Genomic DNA, 13321 nt, shown 5'->3' with positions numbered 1-13321 from the left:
AGGTCAACCTAGCCTGCATAGCAAGTTCTAGGACAGCCAAAGCCACACAGACAAATAGTGTTTCACAACAAACAAAAAAGCAAAGGTTTGATAAAATACAACTTGTTATCATAGCCGCTGTGTGGGCCAGATGTCTACTTAGTTGGAGCTCATTTACATTGACCCTTCACTTCAAACAGTACCCAAGACCTCTTGTCCTAAGCAGGAGTCACTGCAAAAATTAGGAAAAAATCACTCCGCCTAATAAGTGTGGAGACACGGTGTTGCCATGACAGGTTCATGATTGAAATGAGGATTAGCCTGAAGAGGGAGGTAGATTACACTCTTCTTAAAGGTATGAAGTGTGGCAGCACCATGAACATTCAAAAAAAAAGTAAGTAAATCAAAAGGGAAAAAACTAGAGAAGCTGTGGCGTGTGACTGCTGTTGGGACAGTGATGATTTCAGCTGAGGTTGAGCTTTCTCGACTCTGGGTCTAGCAAGCATGAGAATCGATTAACTAAAGATGACTGTTTCAGGATTGCTTATAGGATTGCTTACGGAATCCTCACCCTGATCGACACAAAGCCTGCAGTACTGTATTCACCAGAAGGTTTATCTTCTTTAGAATGTGATCTACCTCTGCTTCAGGAAAACAAGTACATTGCAAGATACACAAGCAACTGCTGCATTGATTGGAGATTTTCTTTTATTTAGCCAAATAAAGCATTAACATGCTTTGTAGATCTAAGGGTAGACAACATCTAATTCATTGCTGCAGTGGGTAAATGGCCTCTAAGTGTACTCCGAAAGGTACTTTATGTCCCTTATTAGTTACTTTCTGTTGCTGTGATAAAACACCATGGTCAAAGACGCTGAAGGAAGAGAGAGTTTATTCTGGCCTCCACTTCCAGAGGGAGATTCTGGAATGGTGGGAGATGCACAGCAGCAGGCAGCCAGATCAGACTGAGAGAGCACATCTTCAAATACATCCAGAAAGCAGACAGAACTAACTGGATGTGAGGATTGGCTGTAAACCCTCAAAACCCACCACCAGTGACATATACCACATTTGAGATCCCAGAACAGCACCACCAAGTGCTCACAGATGTGTGCCAAGGGGGGACATTCTCATCCAATCCACCCCCATCCCGAGAGTAATGCACTCAGTGGAGAATCTAAGGTATTGTGCTGTAAACCATGGGAGCCAGGCATGATGGTGCAGTGCCTGGGACGCTCAAGGAAGGAGGATTGTGAAATCGAGGCTACCGTGAGCTACATAGTGAGTTCCAGGCCAGCTGGTTCTATAGCGAGACTCTCAAAGAAAAACAAAAGCAAAACAAACAAGAAGAAAATGGGGTCTTACTAACAGTTATCTCCATGTGCATGTGTTTATGGATGCATGTGGAGACGGAGGACAGCTTTGGGTGCCATGCCTCAGGTGCAGCCTACATGGTCATGGGCATTGTTGGCTTCCTAGGATGAATGGCAGATGAGCCTTAAGTATCTCCTTGTCTCCACTTCTCAGTGCTGGGGTTAAGAGCATCACCATACCCAGCCTTAACAACAAACAAAACTCCCAAACAACCACAGCAAAAACAAACAAACAAACAAACAAAACAAAACAAAACAAAACATGGGTTCTGGGGGTTTGAACAGATCCTTCTGCTTTCGATGCAAGCTGAAGTATATCTCCAGTCTCTTAACAACTCTTTTTAATAACTTTCATTACAACTCAGGAGAAAAATATGAAAATTGTCACATTCTTCATTTATATAGCTCTCTTACAATGAAGATAAACACTTTCTTCCAGTACAATTTCTAAAGTACCATATTGTACTTGTTTGGAAAAAAGGAAGAAAGATTTTTTTATATTTCAGATAGACAGACAGAGACACAATGTACACACACACTTAGGGAATGGGAAGAGATGAAGTGACAGGATTCCTTTGAACATTTAAAACATCCCTGATTTCTAAAATTCTAGACTTGGCCTTTAGAAGATCACCCATGCAGACCCAGGACTATCTGTATGCGTTATAGTTGTACGCAGCTTGTGTTTAGTTGGGGGCGTGAGGGACTGTGGAGGGGAGGGTTAAACCAGTAAGATGGCTAATGCCTGAAATTACTTTGTTAGTCTTTCCTTAATTAGTTTAGGACAACGATCCACGTTAAAATGCATTCTATTTCATAGAAGGGTTTTTGCACATAATCATACACTGAAGTGAAAGGTGTTGGTGGGGATAGAAGACATTTTAGATCTTATTTTGCTATCCCCATATGGCACTAGGCAAGATATGTAATTCCCAATCACTCCTCACTTTCCTGTTATTTATAAGGTCCTAATGATTTGTTTTTCATCTACTTTGGCATTTTGTCAAAGGTAGGATAATGATATTTCTCTCTCTCTCTCTCCCTCTCCCTCCCCCTCTCTTAGGAATTAACAAAATGCTATATAGATGTTCAAGTATAAACATCTGAAAAAAAATCACATCTTGTATGTCTATTTTTTCCATCTTTTCCTGGACCCTTAGGACTCTCAGAGTCTGAAGCACCAATCAAAGAACAAACCCACACTGGACCTAGTCCCCTGACACCCACCTGCAGCAGATGCTTAGCTTGACCTTCATGTGGGTCCTGAACAACTGGAGTGGGGGTTATCCCAAAAGCTGTTGCTTGTACATGGGATATGTTCTAATAGCCAGGCTGCCTTGTCTGGCCTCAGTGGGAGAAGAAATGCCTAGCTGTGCAGAGATTTGAAGTGCCAGGGAGTCGGGGTGGTGGTGTACCCAGCTGAGCCCCACCTGTTCAGAGGAGAAAGGGAGGGATCATGCGGGAAGGATTGTGGGAAGGGGTGACCAGGAGGCCAGCAGTGAGTGGGATGTAAAGTGAATAGGTTAAAAAAAATTTAAAAATATGGTATAAGTAACAAACAATCCAAATTAATATACAATTCCATGCCCCATAAAAAGGAAGATACCTTAATCTGAATATTTATGTGATATTTGGGGTTTGCAGGTTTGTTCAATGTATTTGACAAAGCCATGGACACAGAGTCAGGAAACATCCTTTAGACATCCAATCTGATCATGGTAGTCATAGATTCTCCCCATTCCTTTCCCTGTATCCATCCCCTTAGGCCAGAGAGCAGCGATAGCCATGAAGAACCAGATATTCTCGGGAGCCTGAGGAGCTTTTTGTCCTTGAACTCATCACTTACGTTTAAGGACCATCCTGAAAATTCTCGAGGTTTGGTTTATAAGACTATTTCTTACAGTTTCACCCCAGTGCTGAAATGACTTGAAGTATACTTTTTTTTCACTTTAGTAATTTTTGCTTAGTTTGATTATTAAAACCATCCTGTAGTAAATGTACTATTATGCACTCTGCTGGGTATTTTTTAAAGTATTAATTAAAATGTTTATATTTTTTTAGGTTCTACTAAGCAATATTTCCAAAGGTGTTCCAGGGGTCTGCCACAAAGAAGGGATCCTTTGGTTAAATTAATAAATCAATCTAAAACTACACTTCTTATTTCAATTTATTTTAGAAAACAGAACAGCACAGGCCGTGATACTGATTGCCCGTCCTCTCCCACACACTCATAAATTGGTTTGGTGTTTAATTTTTGAGCTAGGAAAGAATAATTCATTTTTATCTTCATTTAATTTTAATAGTCAAGGAGTAGCCTATAGAGATGGAATAAATTTAATCCTTCTGCAATTAGTGTCAAATTAATTCACTCTGGACTCGAATAACTGAAGACATACAGACCCTCCCACGGGCTGACAGACACCTTTATCAGGTTTAATGTTTTATGTAAATGACCCCACTTGGAAAGCTTGTCCTGTTTCTTCCCTCCTCCTTTCCAGTCCCTGCTAATTGTTTTTAAATAAACTTTCGGTATTTTCTCAGGACTGGACTGTTCAATGGGTTCACTGTGGGATCCCACAAAGATAATGCCGTCTGCTGTTGGCTTGGCATCTTTGGATTGAGAAATTCAATTTCCTCACTCTAATAAAAGTTCCCAACCACATACCTTTGGTGGGATGCTCCAGTGAAGAGGATATGGCCAGACCTCATGAGGATTGAAGCGGTCAGGCCGTGCCTGTGTGCAGTGAGCAGATCGGATTATTTTAAGCAGTCATTTATCTCGAACAACACGGTCCATCTGGATCATCCCTGAGTCGTTGCCCAGAGATGATTTTTCTGAGCAGGAATATTTTTCCCTCCTAGGGAGAGGCCACAGTACAAAAGACTACCAAGAAGGCCAGCGTCCAAGATGTTTCAAACATTCTTCCTCTCCTCTAAAATCAACAATCCGGGTCATATGGCTAATATCCGTATTTGTTTTATAATTAGCCAACTTGATACGTGAAGAATCTAACAGTCAACTATAGCTTCCGTAATTTCCATCAGCTGTATGTAAAATGCATGCTGGTGACCACTAAAAATGACTCGAGATTTTTAAAAAGATAACTTAGTTATCTCTTGTCAAGTCACTATTTAATGTTGCTTTCTGTATTTGCTGTGATAAGCATTTAAATCTGTATATTGGTTGATAAATCATTGTTTAGGAGTGCCTAAAGGGTTCAGTAAGTGGTATGAAATTGCCACAGTGTAATAAATGGTTATTTGATAATGAATGAAATTGTTTGAAAAAACTGTTAAAATGTCAAGTTTAAACATATATATCATTACTCAAAAGGAAGGCAAACATGGAAACCACAGTGACATCATAAATATACTGCAATAAATGCATTTATTTATACCAGGCCAGTTATAGGTACTTTGTATAAATGTGTACAAATTGATATATGAAGTTAATTTCAATCTGTAAAAGTAATTGCATTGGTTTAACTTATTTAACTCTCCTTACAATAATATTTATTGCAGCAAAAGAGGTAAAGAAATAAATGATGATAAATAGATAAAATACATAGGCAATGGGAATTGTTTTACAGTTTAATTATACTGTCACATAAAATTATCACACAAATACACTAACCTGACAGCAAAGATACATTAAAACTCTATTATCCAATGCACTGAACAGTTTTTGTTGTTGTTGGTTTTCATTTCATTTGCACATTTAAAATTATTTTATTTCTTCAACAAGCCTAAATTGTCTAAACCATGTCAAAAAATGAAAGACTAAATTGGAAAGAAAAATATTTTACAAAAATAGAATAATAGTCACTGGCGCAATGTTTTAAAGACAGATGTTCAGTCTAGGAAACGGTCAACAGCTCACGTTTCCCCCCATAGATGGTTCACTGAATGGAGGTAAACTCCCATGTGCACAGGAAGAAAGTTAACTGAGTTGTTGTATTTGGGCAGCGCTTACAAAATACATCAATAGCAGCTGTCTATCTTAAATACCATTAAGAGGTATCTTTCATTTGGAGATAAATAGTAACTGCAAAGATCCATGGGTCTTACAAAATCAACTCAAATGTTTATTTCTTAACATTGATCTTCTGATAGAGTGCTGTGAATGTTACCCAGACTCTCTGGCCTCCTTGGCTACTTTGTTGTCATTGTCCATTGGCATACTGGGTTCTTTTGTTCTAAGTTTCTGTTCCCTAGGACCTGATGTCACAATATCACTGTCTATAACTGGTATCTACTTATTTTTTTTAAATGTCACACATTTAATAGTTTCTATACTAGACATGTTTGGGTTATGAGAGCAAAGTGGTTTTATTCATTCTATCGGAGGCATTTTGGAGGATGCCTGTAATTCTGGTGCTTGGGAACTGGAGGTAGGGAGGCTCAAAAGTCAGAAATGCAAGGCCATCCTCAGCTATGTAGAGAGCTTGAAGCCAAGCTGGGATGCAGGAGACCCTGTCTCAAAAAATATTTTTTTTCATTCTACAGTAGAAAATATATAGTTTATATTTGAAAAAGTTAAACTTGTAGAAGAAAAATTCATTGGCAGAATAGATGAGAACTGAAAATAGTATGTAATTGAAAGTCTGAATGACTGATACAATTGATAGCATCACCCGATTTAGTAACATATACGATTTCTTCATGTGAATCAGACACTTAGCCATGGATGGTAAGCTAACTTTTTAGATGATTTTCAGTGTTTGTAAAACAAAACTGTGTTTCTTTCCTCATTTTTCTCAGCCGTTCAACTAGAATGCAAAACTATAGATGTTTATGGTGTGGGGTTAAGTAGATGTCAATACAGTGATCACATCCGTACAAATTGGATTATTCTTCATAGTTGTTATAAAATGCCTATTAGGGAAATTATTGTGGATTGCCCTGGTGCTGTTTGTATTTTGATGTTAATTCTGCTTCCTCAAGAGGGGCTACCCTTGTGAGGAGTGGATCACATACTCAGGTGATTTCATGTGAACCTTCTCCCCATGTTAACTGATCATATAAAGGTTATAGCCTGTGATTGGGCAGTGGAAGGGAAAGGTGGGGCTGAGAGGAAGGAGAGACAGATGGAGCAGAACCACATGGCCTGGAGAAGCTGCAAGTAGCAAGGACTTTTATAGCTGGGGAATAGAGTACTGTAGTGGCATATCTGTCCTATCTAGACCTGCAGCTTACAAATATTATAACGGAGTTGTGTGTTCTTTACTCGGGCTTATTGGGGTTGGAGATTTACTGCAACAGGAAACTTAGGCAATACATGAGAAGTTGAAACAAAGTCTTCATGATTATAGTTGAGCACATGAAGGATGACCTGAAATGAGTTATGTGTTCCTCTACACAAGTGAGTCTCAACGTTCCTACCTAAGGCTTACAGTTCCTCATGTTGTGGTGACCCTCTGACCGTAAAATTGTTGTGTTGCTACTTCATAACTATAATTTTGCTACTGTTATGAATCATAATGTAAACATATGATATGCAAGATATCTGATATGCTACCCCTCAGAGGGGTTTCTTTCTTTATTAAAATTTTATTTTATTTTTAATTTATTTTTTGCACTCCTTATTCCATTCCCCCACCCCCATTCAGCCTCTGTCTGCTCTCCACCCCACACTTCCTCCCCACCCCACCCTGTCTCCACATGGATGACCCCATCCCCCATCCCCCACCCCTCACCCCACCTAACCTCTAAACTCCCTGGGGCCTCCAGTCTCTTGAGGGTTAGGTGCATCATCTCTGAAGGAATACAGACCCAGAAGTTCTCTATTGTATGTGTGTTGGGGGCCTCATATCAGCTAATGTATGCTGTCTGTTTGGTGGTCCAGTGTTTGAGAGATCTTGGAGGTCCAGACTAATTGAGACTGCTGGTCCTCCTCCAGGATCACCCTTCTCCTCAGCTTCTTTTAGCTTTTCCCTAATTCAACAACAGAGGTCAGCTGCTTCTGTCCATTGGTTGGGTGCAAATATCTGTATCTGACTCTTTCAGCTGCTTGTTGGGTCTTTGGGAGGGCAGACATGCTAGGTTCCTTTTTGTGAGTGCTCCGTAGCCTCAGTAATAGTGTCAGGCCTTGAGACCTCCCCTTGAGCAGGATCCCACTTTGGGCCTGTCACTGGACTTTCTTTTCTTCAGACTCTTCTCCATTTCCATCCCTGTAATTCTTTCAGAATTCATAGGTTGAGAAACGCTGCTCTACAGTAATCTCTGATAACTCTCTGATCCCTGCTATTGAAGCATTATTATCTATAGGTTTTCATGAGCCATTTATGGCACTGTCTTCTGCTTATATGTATTTTTGTATGTTCATATAGACATTCTTAGATTTATTTATATGTAGGTTTAAATTTTCACTGTTTTTTTTTCTTAAGGGAATCAAGAAGTGGCACAAAGGAAATGTAGTTATGACAGCATTCATTAGTGAAGGAAATGTAGTTATGACAGCATTTATTAATGAAGAACTTGACACTTGAAAAACAACAAAGTAACAGTACATTAAAGTTTAGTTTGAACTTCTATTTTTATTCTAGTTAAAAGGTCACTTTAATAATGATTTAATGATGAAAAAAATGTAAACACAATTCTTATCAGAGAGAGCCACGTCTGATTTTCTGGTAGGCTAGATGATGACTTAAAGTGTGTTTTAAGTCTGAAAGGTCTCTAGGCTCATTTTGACCTTCACTTTGTGAATTCACTTTCAGGAGAAAAGAAGTAGACATTGAGATAGGTAAAATACAATAATAGAGGTAATTCAGACATGACAATGGAAAAGAGAGGTTCAAAGAGAAATGTAGAGTATCAGATATTGATGAGTGTAGACTCATAAAATGCTATTCTTAAATGGCTTTCACATTCCTATAAATTAAAGAAATAGACTCTGCACATTAGGGACTTCAGGATGATATGTATATGCTAAAAATATGATCCTTTTACTGGCTGTTGCCACAGAAAGGATCATAAGTAATGCTGGCCGTCCTTAGAAGGTAGACTCCATCATTTATCATGCTCCAGAATGGCCTGTTGTATATCATCATTATTTAAGAAAATATTGAACATGGGGATGTAGTTATTGAAAACACTGTTAAGTTGAACTTCGAATTCCTCTATCCTCAAAGGGAGTGGTGTTTAATCATTGGAAAAACTCGTGCCTCCAGCCTGAATGGAAAAGGGAAACCAGCAAGCAGCACAGGTCAGTGGAGATGCTCACGTCTTCCCGGACAGAAGGGCTGTCACCATGCTGACGTGGAATCCTCTCGGTTTTCATTTCTAAGGTCCTGTGTGCGTTGTGCTCGGCTGTGTCTTTTAGATCCCAAGGAAGTTCTGTGCGCTTCTGGATAAAGTCACAAGGAGATGGATAGCACCTTCTTCTTCCTGAAGTTAGAGATGGAGCACTCTTACGGTCACCCTCTTCCCCTCTTTATTCAGAAACCTTGTTCAGATCTGGCCAAACCTCAACAAGGTATAGCCAACCACACCTGCATTTCCTGTCTATGGAAGGAACAAATGGGAGAATGTTCCCACAGACCTTCCTAAGGTACCTGTAATAGGCACCTATGTGTGTCTGTAGGCAGAGACCATTCTAAGGGATGTAATACAGAAGTAAAAATGCCCATAGCCTTGTGTTTGAGTGGTCTCATACTTTTTCATGACTTTAGTATGGGGACTGGAGAGCTGGCTCAGTGGTTAAGAGTACTTGCTAGTTCTTTCAGAAGACCAGGTTCAGTTCTTAGCAACCATCTGTAACTCCAGTTCCATGGGCTTCAACATCCTCTCTGCACTCTGAGGACACCAGACATGGTAGAGAGATACATACATGTGGGCAAAACATTCATACACATGAAACACACACCCACACAAACACACAATTTAAACATGAATGACCAAAGGAGACCAAAAAGAGTGGAGGAGCAGAGATGCACACTTGTGGAGACCAAAGGTTGATGTCTGGATTCATCCTTGATCTCTCTCTCTCTCTCTCTCTCTCTCTCTCTCTCTCTCTCTCTCTCTCTCTCTCTCTCTCTCTCTCTCACCTTATTCATAGTTGACATCTCTCAGTCAAACCAGAGCTTGCAGATATGGCTAGTTTTGTTAGCCAGCTTCCTCTGGAAATCCTGTCTATACTTTCCAAGGCTGGAATTGCATGCGGTTATCATGCCCACCAAGTATTTCCATGCATTCTGAAGATCTAAACTTTGTTCCTCGTGCAAGTAGGGCAAGTGAGCCATCTCCCCAGTCTCCTCATTCTCTCACTTAAGGGGCAGTTCTATTAGGATTAGTGCTCCCTAGAAGAATGGGCTCCTGGGAATTGGAATGTGCACTCTGGGCTGAATGTGCTAAGGAAGCCCCTTGGTACCGACAATGGGTAGTTTGAATTATAAATCAGATCTCTATTTCTCTGTGTTCAGTGCCTCCTACTTATCTGAACCAGCCTGTGCCCAGTCCTTCTAGGATGGGGGGTATTTCCATCCTGTGTGATACTTCTGTTACCTTGGCATTTAGTCTTGGCATCCAGCTTTGGCATCCATATATTCAGAAGAAAAGCAAGAATAATTCAGATTTATAACCAGAGTGACATTTAGGGCATATATCCATGTAAAAACTAAAATCAAATATTGAGGCAATTATGATAATTATCCAAGCCAAGATATTTCTTTCTCCCTTATATGGATGCCTTATGAAAAATTTGGAGGGGGGTTGTCATTAACCAGCTCATTACTTTAATTAACCACTTCATTATGTAAGTGTAGTCACAGCTTTAAAATTATTTATACTATTTCTTTCTGTGTGTAAATGCAAAGTAAAAATATTAATTTATGAATGCGATCATGTAGGTGATCGCTCTGCATTAACTCAGAACCAGCAATTAGTGCATGCAAATCAGCTAAGACAAAGTCGCCTCAATCCTCTTCAGAATACAGGAAGAGTTAATTTGCACAAATGCTCACTCCTGGCCCATGTGACTCTCAAAAGTCACGTACTCTCTGATGAAAGTCAGAGCTCCATCCTGTTTGTTGTGAGCCTTACAATCACTCCGAATGCCCTGCAAACACAGGAAATAAAATGCTAACAAACCATCATCTAGAACCTGAAATTATATTTATCCAGATGGATAAAATTAGGATGGGGAGAGTTATGCTCTCTCTCTCTCTCTCTCTCTCTCTCTCTCTCTCTCTCTCTCTCTCTCTCTCTCTCTCATTTGGCAAAGTTGATATAGTTTAATTAGCCTGTCTGGTCATCATACCTGGGTCCTGTGTTGTTTTCTAGGTGGTGTAAATGATTCCCGGTTAGCCCAGCCCCCTCCATGGGGGTAGTACTTATGGGATTGGAATACTCATCTACTATCCTGTGTTGTAGAAGGCAAAGGGAAAGAATGACCCTGGGACCCACAGTCAGAAGAAATTCTGCTATAGATGGATATCTGATATAGAGTGTTCCTTCCGCACCCTGAATGCCCATGAACAGAGAGAGTGTGACCTCTTTGAGCTGTGGAAGCAACTACAACTGTTTCCTTTCTTTTTTCTCAATTAATTTTTAGTAAAAATTTTTCATATACTATAATTTGATCCTATTCTTTCTCCATCCCTGACAGCTCCCCAATGGTTCTCATCTTTCTACCCACTCAACTTCATGTCCCTTTGTTTTTCTCTTCAAAAACAACAACAAAACAAAACCCAAAACAAACAAAAAACTAATCAGACCAAAAAAAAAAAAAAAAGCCAAGCCGGTGGCGCACGCCTTTAATCCCAGCACTCGGGAGGCAGAGGCAGGCGAATTTCTGAGTTCGAGGCCAGCCTGGTCTACAGAGTGAGTTCCAGGACAGCCAGGGCTATACAGAGAAACCCTGTCTCGAAAAACCAAAAAAAAAAAAAAAAGCCAAACCAAACGATCTCCCTCCCCCCAAAACCATGGAGATTGTTCTGTGTTGGCCAACTACATGGACATGGGGTCTGCCCTGGAGCGTGGCTCATGTGTCCAGTGGTACTCCATTGGAGAAAACAGATTTTCCTTCTTCTACCAAGTATCAACTGCCATCAGCTTACACTTAGGGGTGAGACTTCATGCCCACTTCTCCTCAGTGGTGGGGTTTTATAACCAAATTCAAAGCATCCAGCCCTGACATCTTGTGAGATGCACTGAAAGATCTCTGCAGACCAAGGATACATCCTGTGGCCACTGTCACTACTTGGATTCTCCACTCTCAGTGTGACCCTGGCAAGTCACTGAGGGGTAACCTCACTAAGGTAAGGTTTACTTTGAAAAGGCAGGCTTCAGGTGTTGTGGAAGAGGCGGGTCGGCAGTGAGCTCACGTCTCATGTATGTCCAGGCTTCCATTTCTGTTCCTCCTCTTAGCTCAACACCTTGGCTCTTCCAGGAGCAGGAGAGAGTGATATTAGAAGAAAAATAGCCAGCCCTCATTTCTTATGAACACATTGGTGGGAATCTCACCAAGCAGAGGCTAGTCTCTGGGTTCCAGCCATATGCCAGGTCTTTCACAACATTAGAGTTCTGTTCTGTTTTTTTTTAAGTGTTAATAACATTGTGACAGAAAGATTATTGTGACCAGGACCTTTAATCTAAGTAATCTGTGTGAGTTCCAGTGCAGTGTCATCTATATAGTGAATTACAGGCCAAACAAACCTTTAAAAAAGAAAAAAAATGTTTCAAGATTCTCAGAACACAAAAAATGTATATAGAGCAAACTCCCTTGGACCTTTGGCTATTTTTCCTGCAGGCCCCTGATGTCACCAGTCTCCTGCAATTTTCCATTCCACAGACACTCAATCTCATCAGTTTCTTTAGAGCCAGTTTGTACAGACAAACATAAAAGCATACATTATCGCCTGTACTTTTAAAGGCACTACCTTTGCAGTGGAAAGGATTGGGGGGCTACTGGGGATTAGAATGTGTCTGGTACATAAGCACCGGTGTGCAGGAGCATGTGAGGAGGTCAGAGAAGGAGGCCAGAGGAGGAGGCCAGGTATCCTTCCCTCTGTCACTCTCCACCTTTTTCTTTTGGGACAGGGTCTAATCATTGAACCACAAGCCAAGCTGGTGGCCAGAAAGCCCAGTGATTCTCTTGATTCTCACATTACTGCGAGGTTACAGGCATGTGAATAGCCACTTCCAGCTTTAGATGTGAAATCTGGGGACCCGAACTTAGGTCCTCATACTTGGGCAACAAGCTCTCATACTCATCTGCTTAGCATGGTAAACACTTGATGGTTGAATTAAGTACGATAATATAAAGAAATTAATTGAAATTGTTTGCTGGGATAGTTGCTCAACAATCATTTAAGAGAGAAAAATCATAAAGTAAAAAGAATCGGACCAGTCAGATAGAGGTGTATTGATTACAAATACAAGGAAGAAGATATGAAATAATTAAATGCTTATTATCTACAATCACAAGACTATACAAGTGCTGGAGCCTCTGGAGCTGGAATCGCTACAGGCAGTGTAGGTACTGGGAATAGAACTCAGGTTCTTTGCAACAGCAGCAAAAGAGCTCCTAACCTCTGAGCCATCTCCCCAGTCCCATATGTTGTCTTTAAAATGACCAAAAGCTGGGGCTAAAGAGACGGCTTATGGGTTAAGAGAATGTACTGTTCTTTTCGAGGGCTTGAGTTCAGCTCCCTACACTATATCAGGTGGCTTACAAACAACTGTGACTCCAGTTCCAGGGGATTGTATGCCATCTGCCTCCCCAGGCACCTGCATACACGTGGTGCACACTAACTCATACAGGTATATATATACCTATAAAAAAACAACTTTTCTAAAAAATGTGATTGATCAACTCCTTTCCATTATTACATCTTCCATAAATTGAGTTCTTGCTGTGCCTTCCTCTAACCCCGGACTTCTCGCTGACCCCCCCTACTCGTTTTTCTCTTCCCTCCCAGCTAGTCCCACATGCTGTCCTCAAGAAACACTGTCAAGTTCAGCATAGTATT

Source organism: Mus caroli, unplaced genomic scaffold (genome assembly GCF_978045245.1).
Source record: "Mus caroli unplaced genomic scaffold, Mus_caroli_1 scaffold_11, whole genome shotgun sequence".
NCBI classification, from domain to species: Eukaryota; Metazoa; Chordata; class Mammalia; order Rodentia; family Muridae; genus Mus; species Mus caroli.
Note: the sequence above shows the minus strand (reverse complement) of the source record.